Source organism: Cyanistes caeruleus, chromosome 3, assembly GCF_971803275.1.
Source record: "Cyanistes caeruleus chromosome 3, bCyaCae1.hap1.1, whole genome shotgun sequence".
Classification (NCBI taxonomy): Eukaryota; Metazoa; Chordata; class Aves; order Passeriformes; family Paridae; genus Cyanistes; species Cyanistes caeruleus.
This window is the reverse complement of record NC_141703.1, coordinates 38915263-38935204: the sequence shown is the minus strand read 5'-3', so window position 1 is coordinate 38935204 and position 19942 is coordinate 38915263. Positions and strand designations below refer to the sequence as shown.

At 36.5% G+C, this 19942-nt stretch overlaps 1 protein-coding gene across 8 annotated transcripts in view; it reads left to right on the top strand.

Annotated features, from left to right (window-relative positions):
* PCCA (propionyl-CoA carboxylase subunit alpha) overlaps positions 1 to 19942 on the top strand; it is a 300758-nt gene that overhangs the window by 69138 nt on the left and 211678 nt on the right. The gene's annotated exons all lie outside the window — the stretch shown is intronic.

The window sequence follows — 19942 nt, the reverse complement described above, 5'->3', positions numbered from 1 at the left end:
GAAACATGGTCTGACTTTATTTTTTTCCAAAAGCTTTCATGCTGCTGCTTGTAAGTGTGAGCGGTGCCGGGAGAGGAAGTTACATTCACAGTGTTTGAACAAGTCCTTGGTGGATGCTGTATGTGTAGTCACTGCAGATCATGTGTTACTGTCTACTGATTTTGCTCAGAATATTCTACATTGAAGTTCAAAGTAAAAAGCCATTGCAGCTACCTACTTTGCTATGGAGTAAATGAACCATGTAGCTGAAGAAATACCTTGTTTTGCAGGCAGCAAGATAAATTTTTCTGCTTTTGAGACTGATTTACATATTTTTGATTCAGGATGAAAAACTTAGATGAGGAATGTGATTTTAAAATAAATAGTTCTTTTGTCCTTAGCGTTTGTGGAACAGATATTCCATATACATTTCTTGACTATGTTCCTCTAGGCTTGAGTTCTAGTTGTAATACAGACCCTTACTACTTAGTTGATTATATGGTGTTAGAGAATGCCACCTGCTCATTAAGGAAACTATTTGAGAATGAAATCTAAAAATTTCATACTTCACAGTTGCTGGGATTTTTTTTTAAAGGCCCTAGACAAAAACAAGTGCAGGTTCTGTAGGATGCTGAGTACACCCTGCTGGGTGCTGGTGTGTTAAAGTTGAAAAGAATTCTAAACACTAGCTGTTTGCCAGGATTTACCAAATCTGGGGTAATCTCTTACATGTTATTTTCATGCAGTTTAGCAGCTTGCTTTTATCACTGTTCTGCTTCATGTACTGGACGTTCTTTTTACAGGGAAGATTCCTGGCTTAATTTATAACAAACTCTGTTCTCAGTGGATTAGACCAACAGGATAATTGGCTTTAGTTGGCAGTTCCTGTTTTTTTAGTAACAAATTTAATGAAATTGAAGTGCTCACTTAAGCTATTTTGCTTTGTTTTGTGGCTGAACGTGAAAATTTGGTAGTTATTACTCTGAACCAGATACATTCTTTAGTGGTATGGTTGTTATTTACAATAAAATGTAAGTGGTGTGGTAATGTTAGTTGCAATATTGGTTATGTGACAGTCTGGAACAATTTTTTGTCAGGATTAAGCATAAATGGAGGAAATACAAGCATTCCTGTAGATCCTCTCCACCCTCCTATTTCTCACCTATTCTCTCAGATCCTAGAAAATTTCTGAACAATTTCCTGAAATAATATGGTGTTTGAGTTTTTGGTTGGTGCTGCAGTCTCAAAATAGCTTTAATTATGTTTCAGAAACCCGGTGTGTTCAGTTCTCTAAAAATATAATAAAACAAGGTAATGTGATTTTGCTTTCTGAAATGCACTATTTAAAGTCTTAATTAAGACATAATCATGATTCCCTTGATGTCAGTGGCTCTAGAAGTTCAAACCCCTAGTGAGAACTGGTGAAATGATCTATCTTTTTATCACTAGGGCTGCTTATATTTTTGCAAGACATTCTGATTAATACAGTTAGGAGGAAAACTTGCCTGCTGTTTCTTTTCTTTATTGCTGTAACTGTTATGTTGTTAAACTGTTATGAAGTTGCTGAAGACGTTTTTCTTCTGCTTTCTTTGTATGTACACTATTTTGTTCTTTTACAAGGAAAGTAGTGATGGAACTTAAGAAACTTAGGCTTATTTCCTGGTAGGCATCTGTACTTTTAAAGCAAACTTCTTAAATGGGGAAACTGAGAAGGACACTAAACTTTCTGAACTTGCCAGCCTATCTGTAAGAGCAGTAACGAGCTCAAAGCAGAGTTTTGTCTTCAGTTAACGAAAGGAGGGTCAGTTCACATGTAATCCCACTGTGTGTGATTTGAACAAAAGCAGGTATTTTTGTTCATTATTGTCTGAATTACTCATGGAGTAGAATACAGTTGTAGACAGTACTTTTGAAGAATTTGATAGATACTTGGAGTATTGAAAATTGCTGGTCTGTATTTTTTTCTTCTTTAGAAACTTAATTTTGTTCTTTCTTAAAATGGGCAAGGGAGACACAAATAAATGATCCTTCATTTCCAAAACAAAATTTCCAAAAACAATCAGTAGGTGAATATCTGGTATGTTGTTCATTGTGATTCAGTAAACAAATTGGTGCATTTGGTCCTGTCTTTGTGTATCTACTCTGGTTGCTGTTGTTGGCTGATAGAAAAGAGATCCATGGCATTTATACTGAGTGAGTCTGTCAAAGATTTTATAAATATTAAGGTAAATTTCTTAAAGATTGGTATTTTAACACAGAATCTTTTAATGAATTTATGATAATGCTGATAACATTATTATGTAGAATATCAAAATATGGGTATATGCAAGTGAATGTATTTCCTTAGAATTAGTAAATAAGTTGGTACTTTTAGTTTATGCATGTAAATCTATTTTCATGTAAGTAATTTCCCTCCTTCAAGGGATAATTGCATAATATTCAGTATTGTCATAAATATTAAGGTGAAGTTAAAAGCTATTGCTGCATTAAAAAAAATTAATTGCTAGTATCCTTTGCCAGATGCTATGCAGAATTGCAAGATCAGTGTGTTCCTTTCCTCCTTTGGAAGAGTTTGCTAGTGACCCCCGTGTTTAGGTTAGCTTACTTAATGTTCTCCATGTCTTAAAATTAGTGTAGACATTTTCTGAGAAGCTCTGTCACCTCTGTTACCTAAAGCAGGTCTTTGGGATTTGGGAAGGAGAAAGACCTGAGACGAAGATGAGCATTTTGGTTGACCTGTAATTGAAAGATTTACTTTTCTGAAATTGCCGTTTTTCTGTCCTTGCTTGCAAACCTCCAAAGTAGCTGTTCTGGTGAGAGGATTGGGAGCATTGAGTCAGGTCTCCTAACTTGCTGCTGTATACTTTGAGAGGATCGGCCCATGCTCCCAGTGACTCTTTTTATATATATATATATATATTTTTTTTTTTTTTTGTCTTGGTGAGAAAAGAGTGAGAAGAAAGCAAGTGCGTGATTGGGTTGTACAGTCATTATTCCAGAGTCAGTGTAGCTTCTTGTCTAGCTGATGTTAGCAGCAAGTAGGAGTCTTACTCTTGCAGCTGACGTTATGTTCCTTTCCTGCTTCCTGGGGATGATTATAAACTTGTGCATGGTGACTCTGCGTTGCAGTTAGTCATAATGGATCAGTTTTCTTTTGAATTTCAGAAACACAAATGAACTTCCTCCTTACTGATTGTCATGAAAGTCCCTTGGGATACTACTGTTAAAACAAAACAAACAAAAATCAGCTAAATTATTATTTTGTAAGCCTAGTATGAAAAAATATCAGTTTGGTGTCTTGTATGTATGTGATAAACTTCGTGCTTCCATAAAAGGTTGTGGATTCTGGTATATTTCCTCCAAGAGAATGATTTATTATGTGCATAAAATTGTCTCAAAATGATAGCAGGTAAAGTTACAAATGCAACCTTTATCTGGAGTATTCTTTTCTGAATGCAGCCATAATAATATTCTCATGCTCTGTTTCTTGATGCAAAAATAGCCAGCCACTACCTCCTGCCAAAATCCACTCCTTGGGATAGCAGCCATAAACATGGTGAGAAAAAAGCATTCAATTTTGGAATGAGATATGAATCTTTTTGGAGTTCCCAGTGAAAACTGGCTGTACACATCTTTTGTGCCTTTTTAGCAACTACTATTTGACATGACTTAGGGAGAACAAAGCAGCCAGTGCTATTTCTCCTTACCTTTGAAGCTAGATTAACATTCTTGGTGGAATTAAAAATCCCAACAATGTATTGTCTGAAATAAATGGGCAAACAATGTATATGGAAATGGTTGATCACATGTTTGTAAATGGCTGCTGCTAAGTTTGAGAAGGAAAAGGTAAATCAAAGAGCAATTTGTGTCACCTTCTGTAAGGGGACACATGTCTGATCTGTGAAGAGCTTTGTGCAGGTGGATCTATGGACCTATGCACAGCTATTTATGGGATTCTCACCATTTAAAATGTAAACTCTTACTGGCAGGAGTGTTTCTTTACCATTGTTGTGCATGGCTTTGTTACTTGTAAGCAAATTGTGAAGTTCCTCTATTGTGATTCCAGTGCATGTTACATTTTTGAGAAACATTTGGTATGATTCTTATGTTGTTCTCACATGCATTAACTTTTTACCTGACAACTCTTGTGGCTGATTAGCATTTGTACTTCCCAAATTGTGAAAAGGTGATCAAGAAAAAGCTTCAAAGGAAGCTTGATATCAGGAAGCTGCTTATGGCAGAGATTGTATGCTTCAAGGAGTGGGGAAGACAGAGCTTTTAATGTGTGTTTTGTACACTATTACAGAATTTCATTGTCTACCAAAGCCAGCAGTGTGTTTGTTACCACTGCCTGAGGTAGCTTAAGGTTCTTTGTTGGAGAACGGAGGTTTTGTCTCTGCAGGGTAATAAAGGTTGGGCAGTGTACTGGCCTAAGTGAACAGGTTACCTCTTTGCTGCCCAGAAGAGCTCTGCTTGTGAACCTATAATTTTGATGCTTATGTTCAGAGGCAGAGTGCTTTGGAGTGTTGTATTCTTGTATTTAATTCTGAGCAAACTTTTTTTCATCAAAAAAGAATCTAAGTCTACTGTATCAGGTTGGGTGAAATCCATGGGAGAGGCAAATAGTGTGCGTGTTGAATTATGGACAGGTGTTTGTCAGACATTACTAGTCCATATTGACTAGAAAAATGTAATTGAGCCATCTGAGCTGTCTGCTTGGCATTTACTAGTGTGGAAGTAGGAAGGCTGTATTACTTCTTTACTGTAGAAAACTTCAAATACCTTTGCTAAGAGCCTTTGATGGCTTATGTTATGTCATCAGTGTCCTGTTTAAGATTGCTGTGCAAGAGACCAAACTGATGCCAGTTCTACCTTGTTGCAGACTTCAAATAACTATCTTGAGAACTGCTGTATCTAGCTAGAGCATTTCTTTCAAGAGTAGGTGTATGCCTAAACTTAAGTCTCGGGATGCATATCTACAGGTCTTGTAGGTATACACGTGTTTAACATACATGCACGTATTTAAAGATGCAGGGTAGTGTTTTGTCAAAGATCCATGTAATTTGACAAAAGTACTCTCTTCCCTTTTTATTCTTTTGCCTAAACTTCTTAAGTTTTTTTCTCTTGATGGTCTTTGTGATTAGGCAACTTCCTATGACATGGCAGTCTTGACCTATTTGTATTTTTTTTTCACTTAGAGTAAGCCTTTATTTTTAACTTGTGTTTTTTAAAGCTGTGTCTTTTCTTCAAGTGGCTTAGTTTTCAAACTAAGCCTTTAACATGTGCAACTGTCCTTAGGGAAAATGCAAGCACAAAACCTCTAGATTTGTGTAGTAGTGCCTGGTGACGTGAGACTCGTGATGGATGAAATGTGGGCTTGGATAGTTTCTGGAGGAACAATTTAATGCTGTGCATGTGGTTGAAGAAGCTGTTAGGGATATTTTGGCCTATATGGGCTATCGTAAGTAATTTAATGTTTCTCATGAGATGCCTTTCAACAGCAGTGCTTTGACATGCTTATTAGGGTGTATGGATCTACAGGTGAATGGATATATGGGATCCTGATTTGTAAAAGTTCATTATATCTTCATGTGCAGTGTTGCTGCAATAGTACTTCCAGACTTAAAGGAATCCTTCCTGTTTCTTCAGAAATATTTTGTTCTGTCCTCTTTTTTCCCCATTGCTGTGTCTGGTTATGAAAATGAAAATGTATTCCTCTGTTTCCAGAATTGCAATTATATTAATTGTGTGTACTTGTGTTTTTCCTCATTGCAATAATAGAAGACATGTAAATGAAATTCTGTGTAATTCTCTTACACAGGTAATATTTCCTTTCACTTTCTTCCTATTTACTATTGATTTGCAATTGTGCGGACAGTCTAGTCTGGTTATGGTAAATTCTGTCCATACTGATCTATGGTGATTGGTTATTTTATCCTATTCTGTATAACTGATGTGAGCTTGTGTGGTAACCTTGCGAATGTTATGTCTTTCCCTGTTCCTAAAATCAGTTTTAAGTGTCCCATTAGTAATAGTGGAGTTGGATTTAACATGAATAATTAAGAGTTTTGTCTTTGAAATAAGAACTTCTTTTGCTCTGTGGATTCTAATTTACTTTTGTGGCAAGGCAAATGAAACTTCAGCTTTGAATTCAGCAATGTTTCCTTAATAATCGCTTTTGTTTTGTGCCTGCATTTTATGAAATTATGTATTTTACAGTGATTGATGATCTGTGTTCAGTAGATCTACATTATAGATTGAGTACTTAGAGTTCATATATATATATTCTTCATAAAATATGCACATCAAGAAAATTAATTCTGGCTTTAAAGATGAATGTAACTTAGTAAAGGTATTTCTTTGGACACTTTTAATGCTGAAGTTGAAATACATTGAAGCAATAATGTGTGCAGTGAAATCATTGTCCCTATCACAATATGACTATTCTGTTCTCTACCGTAGCTGAAAGCTAATTGCAACAGGACCAAATTAATCTACTATGTACATGCTTTATGAGCCAAGATGTAGTCTTACAACATGCTGTATTTTTGTACACAAGGGTTTTTCTTATTGACAGTGGTGTGTTACATGAGGAGGGATATGAATATGCTGTGTCTCTTTCATCCCAAGGCTAGGTGGTGATTGCTTTGAGGAAGTTTTTTTATTTAATTCTTGAAGCCTGTTTAGGTTGGGTTGACCTGCTGAAAAGCAGCTCTGAGAAGGAGAACCTGGAGGTCCTGGTGGACAGCAAGCTGTCTGTGAGCCAGCAGTGCCCTTGTGGCCAAGAAGGTCCATGGTATTCTGGTGTGCAACAGGGAAGAGCATCAACAGCAGGTCGAGGGAGGTGATCCTGCTCATCTGCTCAGCCCTGGTGAGGTCACATCTGGGGTGCTGGGTCCAGTTCTGGGTTCCTCAGTACCAGACAGGAATTGCTGGAGTGGGTCCAGTGGAGGGCAACAAAGATCATCGAGGGACTGGAGCGTTTCTCTGGGTGCTGGACCTGTTCAGCCTTGGGAAGAGATGCGTGAGAGGGGTCCTTATCAATGTCTGTAAGTATCTGAAGAGAGGATGCCAAGAGGATAGAGCCAGGCTTTTGGTACAAGAAGTAGGAAGAGAGGAAATAGGCAGAAATTGATGGATAGGAAGTTTTACATGACTGTGAGGAAGATGGTCTTTATGTCAGGGTGATTGAGCGCTGGTGTAGGTTGCTGAGAGAAGTGGAGGCTCATTTCCTGGAGGTATTCAAAGACAAAGTAACCCTGAGTAATGTGCTCTTGGGGTCCCTTCTTGAGCAAGGAGGTTGCACTAGAAGACCTCCAGTGGTCCCCTTCCTGCCTCAGTCTTCTGTGATTGTTGTGATAAGTGATAGAATGTAATTGTGTCTTCTTTTGGTTTAGTGACTAAAAAATGACAGTGCCCTGCTGAGTCTTCATTCCCAATTAACACCCTATTGACAATTGGTTAGCTCTTTCTGATTTCAATTTTAATGGATTCTGAAATTTGAGTGATTTCTACACAAGCTGTGGAAATGGATGCTAGCTGAAAGATTTTTGGTTAACATATTTCTAAAGATGACCTATTATCCTGGACTGGGCAGAATTTTTTCTGGGGGGGGGCTTTGTTTTCATGTTACGTATTTTGATTGTAATCTTATTTTAGGAAATATTTTCTTACAATTAGGGCTTAGCATCATGTTGAATCATTAGAATTTAGTTTTATAAACATAAGAATTTATATTATACAGCAATGAGACTTAACCTACTTGTTTTTTTAGTATACTATAGGATTCCCTTGTGGATTCCCTTGTCTCAATGTTGCTTCCTGGGCAGGAGGCTGTCATGTAACCTCTCTGGAGTGATTGTTCCCTGTGGTATGAGAACAGCTCCAGTTACCTCAGTGTGTTGAGGGAATCACTGCTAATATGCCAGATACAGCTGGTTACTGAAAGTGAATTAAGACACTGTATTCAGGCATGTCAGGGTTAAATAAGGTTTTTCAGGCCTTAATGGTGCTTATTTAATGGTGCTTTAACTTCTAAGCCATTCAGTTACTATCCTTTAGATTGTTACAATATCTTCCACCTGGTTGCAAATTTTTATTGTATGGTTGTAGAATGCATAATTCGGTTGGACCTGGTTTCTACTTTAGCTATCAAATACAGTCTTTATTTCACAGAATGGTTGAAATTGGAAGGTACCTCTGGGGATCAGCTGATTCAACCCCTCTGCTCAAATAGGGGTACTCAAAGCTGGTTGAAAGGACCATGTCTGGTGGGCTTTGACTCTCCAAGGATGGAAACTCCGCAATTTCTCTGGGCAACCTGTGCCAGTGTTTGGCCACCCTCACTGTCAAAAAAACCATTTCCAGATAGTCAGAGGGAACTGCCAGTGTTTTAGCTTGTGCTTCTTGCCTCTGTTCCTGTCACTGGGCACCTCTAAGCAGAGCCTGGCTCTGTCCTGTTGGCACTTTCCCTTTAGGCATTTGTATATGACAATGAGCTCCCCTTTAGCCTTCCCTCAGCCTTTCTTCATAGAAGAGTTACTCAAACAAAAAAGATCTATGAACATATCAACATAAGCACTACTTAATAGTAGCTTACCTGGTTTGTCAGATTTTGTCAATGAAGGCTTTTATTGAATGCAACAGGAACCATGACCCTCAAGTAAAAGTAAGAATTTAATTTAAAGATTTCTTGCAGCCACTATATTGTGTTTAGTGGTACATTTTTTCATTTTGCAAATATTTTAAATAATTCCCTGAAATTCTTTAAAATGTCTTTAAAATACTTCCTGCTCATTCTTATGAATGTATCTGCCTTTTCACTTTAATTCTATTTGAAGGTTTGCTTACAAATAAGCTTTGTCTATTTTTGCAGCATACTTCATTAATTTCTATTTCAGACTGAAAGAAAGTGATCAATAGCATTGGTGGTTTAAAGTACTGCATCTACTGAACTATTCTGTATATACTGAATTCCTGCTAGAGTTATGGGGAAAGTTGCGAAAATTGCAAAAAGTTGCTAAAAAAGTAGCAGTTGGAATGTTTTCAGCAATGGAGTTTTGAATTAACACAAGTGTAAAAGTGATCCTAAAGTTAGGTGATGCATTTTCTGTAGAACCTAGCAAGTGCTTTTTGCTCCTTGAAGGCCAAGTCATGTTCGGCTCCTGAGGATCAGGTTACTAAGCTGGGGTGAGGCTGCTGTGCTGACTGTGACCAGGAGATTGCTGCTCCCAGTGGCTTGTTACTGCCTGTCCTTATGAGGGGTTATTGCCTTCCTTGGATGTGCTGGGATGACAGTGACACCTAGTCACTTCGTAAACCCGTCCTGTTAAAGTTATCTTTGTTTAAACAAATCATATATTCCCTGCTCCTAATTTACCTATTAAGGTCTTCAGGCTGGTACAGCTGATTCTAGTAGAAACAAGTTTACAAGTTTCTGCCTTACTCAGAATGAAGGCAGATTCAAAGGGATGATAGTTCAGGACTGGGGTTAACAGGTGTGAGAAAATAAAAGGCAACTGAAGTTGATAAACTTTTAACTTATATATAGCTGAACTAGTATTTGACAGAAACGTTATTGAGAGGGATTTAGGTACTTAATTTAGGCTGATTCAGGTACCTAATTTAGCTTTTGAAAGTCAGTTCTGAGCGCCATCTGTTTATGATGTATCCTTATCAAAAATGTTATTTAGTAAAGCATTTGAAGAACTTGATTAACCAAACAATTTTTAAATAATTTATTTCATCCACAAAATATGAAGATCCCCTTTGTATGGGTGAGGTTTTCCAGCAAAAACTGTCTTCCCCTTCTCCAGCATATAAGTTTACAGTTAAGTTTCTTGCAACATTGATAGTATAAATTTTTAAAAGCTTTAAAACTTGTGATTGATTGGAGTGATTGTACAGTTGGTGGGGCTTTTATTGCACTATGGAGTGCATCACTATTAGATGCTGTGGAGGCAAAGGTGTTGTTTTCTGTGACTCTGCAGGCCATTGCTGTTCGGAGAAGATTATTTTCAGGGTCTTTACCTCCCTGTGAGCATAATAGGTAGGGAGAAGTTGCTACAAGTTGACTTCCTAGCCTTGGGGCTTATTGGCAGCTAATCCTGTTTTATTTGATCACCTAAGATCTGACACAGCTAATGGTGTAAACCTGGAAATTCATGTATGTTGTCATGTTTGTGTTTTTTTTTTTTTTACTGATATCTTGAAAAGTTTAATGGAAGATTAAAAATAAGGCTGTTATCAGTGAGCACACATTTGTCCATCATCCTGATTTTTGTATCAGAACTGTGTAGGAAGCATATACCTGCTGAACAGTGTCTTACTGTTTAGAGATGGGTTCTTTAATTGATACTCAATTATGGCTTTCAGTACACACAGGGTTAAGTGAAAAGGTTGCAGTAATATCTAGTGAGCTTTTTTCCTTTAATGTGCTCATTAGCAGTGGCAAATGCAGGTTTTAGCACATGTCAGTAATTTACATTTCATTGCTGAGTGGCTGCCCTTGTTCAAGAGTTGTTTTTAAGCCTGATGAATATACTTGTGTTGGGAATAAACTGAGTAGAAGAATTGAAAGCCAAATACCCTGCCAGGCTTTTCAATTGGTGCTGAAGTTTGTAGTGGGCCACTGATTAGTAATGCATGAAGCCGCAGAAAAATGCAAAGATGATGTCTAGAAAGGTTACTTCAGGTAGATTTACCCTGAAACCCTTCCTCCTATATAACTACCTTTACATTTTCCTCAACATTTCTCCTTTAGCAGGCCTTCTCTTAATACAAGAATGTGGTACATTAGATGGACATCCTAACTAGGCTACTTATTTAGAAGTGGTAGAGAAAAGTAATGCTTGTGCAGTGAGTCCTAGAAACAGATGATCTTACAGGCTGTGTAGTGTCCTGCTCTCTGATCATGATGATAGCGATCTTGGTGAATATTTGCTCTTGTACTTTCTTCTTTCCTCTGCCTCTACTCCTACTGGCTGTCTTGAAGATGTGTGTGGTTCACTGCAGTAATGGCAAATACATGTGTTGAGATGCAGTAACATCGTGGCTGGCAATTCAGATGCAAAATAAAGGTTGCTTTTGGAGGAAAATTGATGCTTTTATGTAACAACAGGTTAGTTTGGTAATAAAACCGTATGATTAGTTAAGTGTGTTCTTGATGGAGTGATATTCTTGCTGTTTCCCAAGTTAGTCTATTTTCAGAGCACTATGTGGAAACTTATACTGTGAAATTATACTCTCCTTTGTAGGGAGGCCTGCATATATTTTCTGTCTGAAAGGATAGATATTGCTGAATTTACATATGTACACAGACAACGAAGCATTTTTATTCCAGATGCCTGTTAGGATCATACTGACATGTTCTTCAGAGCTCTTGCAAAAGAGTACTGCTGCTTACTCTTTCTCACTTTCACTCTTATGTATTGTGAACACTGTTTATATTCAACTTACTTATTATACAGTTTGTGGATGGGGAATGCATTAAACATGTAGCATGGGAGGAAAACCAGCAAAAGATATTCCAGAACATTCTTGTGAATAAAACCTGCCAGTTTATTGTGTAAGAATTTGTGAATGCTTTTATTGCCCTATCTGAACATTGGGTGCACATATTTAAATGAGAATGTTTGTAGAAAGTAGAACCATTTGAATATTTTTCACACACTGAAAATATTTTCATAGTTGCCTTGGTCAGGTTTGGAATTCCTGTTGTTAATTTGCAAAATAGCTATTTGGGTTGTCTGGGAAGGCTGAGTCCTTTACCTTTCCTGTGTTAGCATGGAGCTATCTGCAGTGGGAATTCAATGATTGTGATTAGACAACAAATACTAGCTTGGTTTAACAAGTAGTAAAGTATCTATGGATGTTACTGGAAAACCTTTTTTGGTTGTGGGCCACAATTTTTTTTCATGGCTTGTTATAAAAAAACCTGAAGAAAATTTTGCTTTTTTAATGAAAAAAACTTATGTGAGATTTTGCCTTGTGGTTAGGACGCTTATATGTTCTTTGCTCTCTAAGAAATCTGGAGATACTTGCGTGACAGTCATTGAGACTAACAAACAGTTGAGGTTGCCTCTGTAGAGCTTGCACAAGAGTGGACAGAACATTTTATCCTTTAAACTTAGTTTATTTTTCAGTTGCAACTGAAGTCATAAACTATTTGCAGATTATGTCTTAGAACTGGAATGTGGTTCTGAATGGATCAAATGGAGAGAGGGCTAGGAGTACTTTCAATGAAGATTTCTTCTTGGAGGTTTAGGGTAGGGCAGGTTTCTGGGCTGGGGGCTCTAGTGAATAGGTCCTCTAGCTCTCACCTCCTTCTGCCTGGCTGAATGTTCTTCCTGATGGCTAACAGAGGCACGTTCTGTGGCTGTTGTGGGTGCCTGCCCTCCCTAGTTACTCAAGTAAAATGAATTTGTGTCCCTAAGGCATTTGTTTATTGTATATATGTGCAAGGTTGTGCAGTTGTTAAAAAGCAGAGGAAATGTTTGCTTTCTGGATCTTAGGACTTTTTGGAGCATTGATCCACATCTTGATTGACCATCTTGCACCTTCCTGTATGTGCTCTGCCAGGAGTAGATTATAACTGTGAATTCTGGGGCAAAGCTGTCTGCCACAGTTTACTACACTAAAGGTGGTTCTGAGTAGATGAATGATTCTTTGGTCTTTGGAACAGGATCTGATCTCAAAATGTAGGATGTTCCTACAGGTTAGTAATTCAGCTGTTTTTTGGGGAGGGAGTTGTTTGTTCTCTTAGTTGAAATTTAGAATTGGCTTTCTGTGCCAATTCTGGCTTTTTGGAGCAAGCGACAGATTCTGGTCAGTCAAATTGGTATAGCTCATAGCCATATTTGTCTTCAAGGAGATTTTTGGTAGAAGGTATCTAGGGAATTCAACACCCATGCAGCCCATACTGCAGTGCTCAAAGGGTAATTTTCAAGGTGCTCAATTTAAGTAGTTGGTATTTTGACGTCTGTGATTCTTCAGGTATTAGTTGTTGTGTCCCAAACTGTGATAAAAAAATTTAGTCTTTGGGAAGACAGTAAATATACATAAGTTAGGAATGAGTTTAGGAAGCCAGAGAATAGTATATATATGGGATATGGCAATCTCCTATTTTCAGTGTATATTTTGATTCTGCTTGCAGGAAGAACATGTTATTTTAAGGTGGTACCAAACTGAAACACGTGAGTTTTGTAAGACTGGTACTTTTATTCGTTATATTACATTTGATAATGTACATAAATAATTCCTGCAGCCGCCATATTATAAAGCTGTGACTACTTTTGGTAAATGACTGTAGTAGACTATACAAATACTGTGTGACTGTTTCATATGCAAAAGCTGAAAGAACATTGTTTGTATATGGAGAACATGCCTCTTTGCACAAAAGGGCTGCTCAGGAATCCCATGTGTAAGTTTGCTTTTCAAAAGCAGGCAGCAGGTGTGCTGCGGAGTGGTGCTTCCACTTGTCCCATCATGAGAAGGTGTTTAATTTGCTCAGGCTGGAATTCAGGAAAAATAAGTTCCCTGCCTGGACTTTTGGGCAAGGCATCTTGATGGCAAGCTGTGCTTAATTTTAAATTCAAAGCCATCATACTAAAATAATACCAGGCTATTTAAGAACAGGTTACTCAAAAGGTAAAAAGTGCCTGAATGAGACTTGGGTCTTGCGTGTATGTGTAGGCATTGACACAATTTTGTGTTAGTAGTTGCTTGATTGTTTGGGATTCTCACCTTGCTTGGAGGCTGAGTATTTCTTTGTGTTCATTCTTCAGCGTTTGGTTTCAGACAGTATTCAAACCTTGCACTGGGCACGTGTATATTTAATTTATCTGGGAAACTTTGTCCATTTCTATCGTGTTTGTGAATTTATATATGTTAATGTATTTATTCTCAAAATACCTTGTTGCTCTTGAGCTGAGCAGGAGAGTATCCTGTCCTGCTACTTCCTTGCATTTTTTTGGTCTTTCTGTGTTCAAGAATGTCATGGCTTTTCATCTAGAAGACACAGGAAGCTCAGGAATTTGCAGTTATTTCCAGCTCCAAGGAGGAATTTCAGGTAGTCTGGACATCTCACGGGGTGGAGCGTGCTCTGATTGTATTGAGTTTTCATAGTACCGGACAGCTAGACTCTCCCTAGAAGGTGGTGCAAATTGATATATTCTGTGGTTTATGAACTGAAATATGGCTAACTTTTTCATGAGAATGCTTAGCATGGTACAGTGTGGCTTCCATTCTGCTTTCATAGTTAACTGAAGCTTCCCAGATGCTGTATGAAACTCCTTTTCACTTTATTGTGAGTAACACTTTAACCAGTATTACCACTGTTCTTTCTGAATTCCTCTTATTGAAAGTTCTAGCCTTTTGGAGATACTGAGAGAAATTCTTGTGCAAGAAATCTTTGAAGTGAATGACTTGAGTCCAGTGAGATTTAAAATTTGACAAATGTATATTCCAGTAAGAGTTTCCAAAGAGTGAATAAAGGGCACTCTTGTATAGACTGTCTCTACCTTTCTACTATACCTTATACCAAAATGTCTGTGTGATAAGAAATTAATGTTTTATCTACAAGATTGTTTCAGATATGTCAGGTTGTGTAGTTGATTATAATTGTATCTTCTGTTTCACAAAAGGTGTTTTTTTTTTTTTTTTTCTTTTGGTGTTATTTCCAATTGTACAAAACACTTTTCCAGTCATTTCAGTGCTTGATAACTTTAGGCTTCATTGCCTCTGTACATTTTTCAAATTATTAGTTTCCTAATGCTTACAGCTTTAATTTACCCCCTACTGATACCTTAAAATGGGTTTTCAGAATTTTGCAAGTGGGCTACTATAGTTGTATTTCAGTATTGGTCCTTACTGACACAGAATTTCTTAAGTAGCCTCCACAATTAAAGGGATGGGAGGTTCAAACAAGTCCTACAGCAAGAAGCCAGAGATTCTCTTAAATAAATTTGTATTTGGTTTCTTAGAATGTTTTTGCTTTGATTATTTCTGATAATTTGCCTGTTGCTTTTGCAAGTGGTTTTCTCTCTGATGTAACTTAAATATGTTAATTTCAGTATCTGTTTTTCTAATGCAATATACTTAATGTTAAAACATTTGCTTTGTTTAAAAAATAACAGATATAAATCTGTCACACTGCTTGCCTCACAGCACCAAAATATCCATAAAGGATGGCTTAAAGAGTTTAGTGCACATATTGTATCCATAGATGAGTATATTAATGCATGCTTGCACATTGTTTTGAATATAATTCAGGCTATTGTTTTAGCTCCAAGTGCCAGAAAACTACAGAACTATTTTTCTTTGAATTTGCAGTTAGAATTTTCCATTACCTAAAATTGAAGATGTAGTGATAAGATATTGGCAGTATGTTCATGCATTGACTGTAGTCGATATAACTTTGAATTATTTAGCATTCTGCCACATTTCTGTGGAAAAAGTATCATTCATAAGGACTTCAAAGTCAGGCATTCTACTTGCAGTTAAACCCCAGTCCCTCTCCCTCTTGCATCTGTTTTTTGATAATTGGTAAAATTATTGTTTTATAATTGCAAAATAAATTTGGTACGTTATTTGGTAGGTTTTCTTTTTTTCCAGTTTCTGACTACTGTATGATTTAGGGGAAATGCACAAATGTTTTAGTATTTTCATAGTACAGGAGACTAGGAAATTTGTGACAAAAGTTTAAAACTGATTAAAGAGAGCAGAAGAAAAGAGCATGGAAAAACCCTAATGTACTAAATGTACTAAAACCCCTAAAATCTGTGACTCCATGAATGAAATAGTTATATTGCCATGTATTCTCAGTGTCATGTAATGGCACATAAGTCTTGATAGACAATTCTACACAAGTGCAACCATTGAAACTGCCTTTGAAAAATAGTGAAAGAAAACAAAGCCTTTAGGAACAAGAAAATGTTATTCCCTTTTAAGGACTTTCTAGTGTAGCATGTTTATGTCTTGGTCTGGTGGACTGAAGTAAAATCTGGTGATTTGATTCCATTCTAGGAATGACAAATTTTCCTAAAATATTTGACTGAAAAGCTACTGCAGGGATATCTTAGAGGAATTGAAATGGAGATGGAACTTGCCTAATGAAAAGTCTATGTAATTATTAGGTTTCAGCATGGATAAAAATACTTTGTAGCCCATGTTCCTGTGATAGTTAAATGTTAATGACATGAGTGATGTAAAATAATTATTGCTACTATTAAGAGTTTAAATTTGACTTCTGGTTGCTTACTCTTATTTGAGTGTAAGAATCCTGGTTTCATCTTGTATTTCCCATATTAGGTATCTGGAGTTTGGCCTTAGTTACTGTCTTGTAACAAAATTATAAACCTGAAGTTTCTCATTCATGTTGGACTGTATTTTGAGGATTGCTGCGAAAGCTACAGATACCACAATAATGTAGTAGTTTATGGTAATTATTCCAAAACAGGAATAATTACCATATTGCCATTATTATTATTGTTACCACCATATTGGTCAGGATGCTGTACTGTTGCATAGTACAAAAACTTAAACCAGTCTTAAAATCATCGCAAAGCTCTCACCTTATGACGTTGAGGTTAGCTTTTGAGTGATAATTTTTTTTTTTAGAATAAAAAACAACTGAGATGTTTTGGTGGCCAGAAAGGGGAATGCTATTAGGCATCAAGAAGCTGGTATGTCTTGCTGCTTTTTTGAATTTTGTGCTTGAAAGGAATTTAGCATTCAGCTACATTATCTGCATTGTAATAGCTGGTAATAGAGATACTTCCTTAAAACAAGGAAACAGTGTGATCTTCCAGGGAGTTTTGAAACTGCTCACATGTCATAGTGATTTTTTTAAAAAAACCAAATGTTTATATACTGTAACTTTCCATTACAAAGGCAGCTGGCATTTTCTGGATAATAATGTTTATGTATGATAGTTAAGGGTCTTCATTCTCCATGTTTTACTAAAAACGGAACTTGTTATAAGACAATATGTGAGGTGATGTATATATTTCTTTTTGGATTATAAAAACATATTATAATATGAATAAGTGGTATATGTATTTGGACCAAGAGAAGACTGTTTAATTTATTGAGAATTGTCAAATTAATTTTTCTTCAGATTAAAATAATGGAGTTTAAATTTGTTGTGGAATTGGAGCTCCATATCAGTGAGTAAAACAGAAGCTTTCCTTTCACTGATGTATTCAGCCAGTTCATTAAAAGATGTGCTAAATGGACCATGAAAGAAGCATTAATAGACAGCAGAAGTGTAAAATACCTTTAAAAATATGTAGGCTTATGTAAACTAGTTGAGAGATAATACACTGAAAGAAGACCTTGAGATTATAGAATGAATGTAGTTTTAATTTTGTGAATGGCAAGAATTTTTGTAAGAACTGTTCGTATATCTGCGGTGAAGAGATTTGTTCCTTGCACAAAGGTCATTCTGTGTTTTCTGATCTAATGTTTAAGAATAAATAGCAGTGAAGATATAGTCCTGGAGCTGAAGAAAATTTACTTGAAAGATCAAAGATAGAAGCAACTTCAGTCACATTTTTGACTGTTTAACACTTAAATGAATCTCCATTTTTTTAAAGTATAATGATGGATATTGCAAATTATAATAAATGTATGTACCTTTACAGTATCACTAATGTCGATGTTGACTTCATCTGTGTTACAGCAAAATCCAAAGAACCTAATTATGCTTGCCAAATCCCTGTTGTGCTCAATGTCATGTGGACATGTATAGTGAAAAGCTGGTTTATACCTTTTCCCCTTCCTCCAGTTCTGTTAGCATCTGAAGAAAATTAAAAAGGGGTAAGCTAAAAAAAATAATCAGGGAAGAAAAACCTGGGGTTCCAAATAGAAAACCTTAATGCCTGCAACCACAAGAATGTCTCATTCCTCACTGTTCTTTAAAAAAATGGGGATGTGCAAACAGACCTTGTGGTTGGGTAAAGCAGTATTTAAAAGTATAGGCATTTGTATCTCCTCTTTCCAATTACCTCTTAAGCTTCTGTAGTGGGAAGAGTCTTGTGCACTTCATTAATAGCAGTATTTCAACATAAAAACTTATTTAAAATGTGACCAGCAGAGGCCAAGAATTTTTGATGCACTATGATGCTTGTGATGCAATGTAAGCTTAAGAGTCTACTTAATGTAACTTTTGTTTTGTTTTTTTGTAAAGAATATGCTCTTGATATTAATTCATAAAGACCTATAGGTTTAGGGACCTGGTATCTGTTCTGTAGTCCTTAAAATCAGAAGGCATGGTTGCCTGGAAAAGTGACACTATTGGTTTTGGTTTCTATATTTTTTGGAACTTTCTCTTCCTATACATAATATTTTTGAATTCTTTTGGAATGTATATATATTCAGAGTGGAAAACATTATTTATTCCAGACATGAGTTAATGAGTTCCTTATTTTCACATTTCTTTCCTGTACTGAAAATCTTGTGAGCCAGGATCTTTGTTTGTTTGTTCTTCTAAAAGAAGTCAGTCCCAAGCACCATCTCTAGTTCATAAGTACTTTTCTGTAGGTGGATATTTTCTGTCAAGTTACCTCATTTTTTTTTTCATGACTAGCTGCCTTGTCAGTTCTGATTTAGTTTTGTTTTTTTTATTTTTTAATTTCCAATTTGTTGGGGAGATGATGAGCATCAATTTTACACAAAGACTAATAAATACATTCTTCAGATTGTGTTTTTCTTCAAAAATATACACAGACTGAAACTTGGACATAGAGAAGGATTAAATTTAACTTGTCTCCAAGCAGTTAATCAAATCTTTTATTGCAATAAACATAGAGAGATCATTGTGACATCATATTTAAAATAGTGACTTATTTCGTACTGAAAGTGGTGATTTTTATATTAAAACTTTGCCAAGCTAATCCTTTACATGCATAGTGTCATGCTTTGTATCCACTTGAGATTGATTGATTCAGGTAGAGCCTGAAGTATGAGGCTTGGGGAGTTCTGCTGATGCAGAACTGTTTTTCAGCAATAGCTCTGCAATTTTGTCAAAATTTCTAATTTGGAGCAGGTCTTTCCCATCTTTCAGCTGATTAAAGATGTACTTGTTTTGGAATTGGGAAAGATAGTTCTTTTTAACAAGTGATTATAGGCAGTATTCATTTTTCTAGAAGTTTCAATGATGGGGCCAGTTACTGCTTAGGAGGATGCTATAGAGCTTGCATGGTAAATTCGTTTCTGTCCTTGCCTTTCTTCCTTCTGGGATTCCAGCGTGAAGTCCTGCTCTACTCCTGCTGCCAGTGATTCTTGAGTTGCTCCTACAAAGCAAGGAATGGGGGCCATAATACCACTTTACATCTTGTGCACATTTGCGGAAAGATGCAGTTTCATAATCTGTATAAACTAAAGTTTTCCTGCTGTTATAAGGAGGTGTTGGCCGTGGTCACATGTTCCTGCCATCTCCCTTGCTCTGGCACTCTACTATTTATGTAGTCATCTAGAGCAAACTTAAAAGTAATCTGGAAAGAGAAGTTATCAAAATGCAGTGGCTGAGGTGTGAAAAATGAAAAGCCTGGAGGTCAGGACCCCACTTTTTTTGTGGCAGAATGGCTTTAAATTCTGACTTTGTTACCATGGTAGAGCACTTCTCATTGTTAATAACTAAATTTCCTCTTGGGCTGAGCCCATCAGAAGAAGCCTCTTGCTGCTGCCTGAAAACCCAGTTTGCTAAGAATTTTGAGGTAATCCAAGCTCAGCAGATAAATTGGAGGTTGAACTCCTGGAACTTAATGTATTTCATAATTTTTATGTAATTTAGCTGAACTATTAAAGTAGAAAAATTTTCCATGGTACTGTGGTCTTATTTACTTCTGAGACATCAGTTTGCATCAAAGTGAAACATAAAAATTTTCACTCCTCTCTTGCCTTTGAAAAGAAATACTAACTTTTCCAGAAAGATTGCCTTAATTTAGCAGGCTGATTCCCTCTA